The following is a 946-nucleotide window of genomic DNA, read 5'->3' on the forward strand; positions in this document are numbered from 1 at the left end:
TTGCGTGAGCTCCGGATAGGCGACTTTGTGACATTTTGGGATGCGTGCTGGTACTTTGCTGGGACTGAGTGCCGCTGCGTTTTGGGATCCATGCGGGTCCGTTTTGGGACTGAGTGCCGCTGCATTTTGGAATACATGATGGTCCGTTTTGGGGTCCAGGCTGGGACTTAGTGCCGCTGCATTTTGGGATCTTTGGCTTGCATGGAGCTCGTCTCATCTGAGTCCCAGAAGGGAGCTCTGATTTCCCGCATGGACCTCTGGCATTAAGCGCTGACTTCCAGCATGGAGCTCGTCTCATCTGAGACCCGGAAGGGAGCTCTGATTTCCCGCATGGACCTCTGGCATTACGCTCTGACTTCCAGCATGGAGCTCGTCTCATCTGAGTCCCAGAAGGGAGCTCTGATTTCCCGCATGGACCTCTGGCATTAAGCTCTGACTTCCAGCATGGAGCTCGTCTCATCTGAGTCCCAGAAGGGAGCTCTTATTTCCCGCATGGACCTCGGGCATTAAGCTCTGACTTCCAGCATGGAGCTCGTCTCATCTGAGTCCCAGAAGGGAGCTCTGATTTCCCGCATGGACCTCTGGCATTAAGCGCTGACTTCCAGCATGGAGCTCGTCTCATCTGAGACCCGGAAGGGAGCTCTGATTTCCCGCATGGACCTCGGGCATTAGGCATGGGGCTCTCACTTCCAGCATGGAGCTCGTCTCATCTGAGTCCCGGAAGGGAGCTCTGATTTCCCGCATGGACCTCGGGCATTAAGGCTACTTTGTTACATTTTGGGATGAATGCTGGGCTTTGCTGAGACTGTGCAAGATGCTTTGCGTGAGCTCCGGATAGGCGACTTTGTGACATTTTGGGATGCGTGCTGGTACTTTGCTGGGACTGAGTGCCGCTGCATTTTGGGATCCATGCGGGTCCGTTTTGGGACTGAGTGCCGCTGCATTT

This window comes from Phycodurus eques, unplaced genomic scaffold (genome assembly GCF_024500275.1).
Source record: "Phycodurus eques isolate BA_2022a unplaced genomic scaffold, UOR_Pequ_1.1 contig_506, whole genome shotgun sequence".
In the NCBI taxonomy this organism is placed as follows: domain Eukaryota; kingdom Metazoa; phylum Chordata; class Actinopteri; order Syngnathiformes; family Syngnathidae; genus Phycodurus; species Phycodurus eques.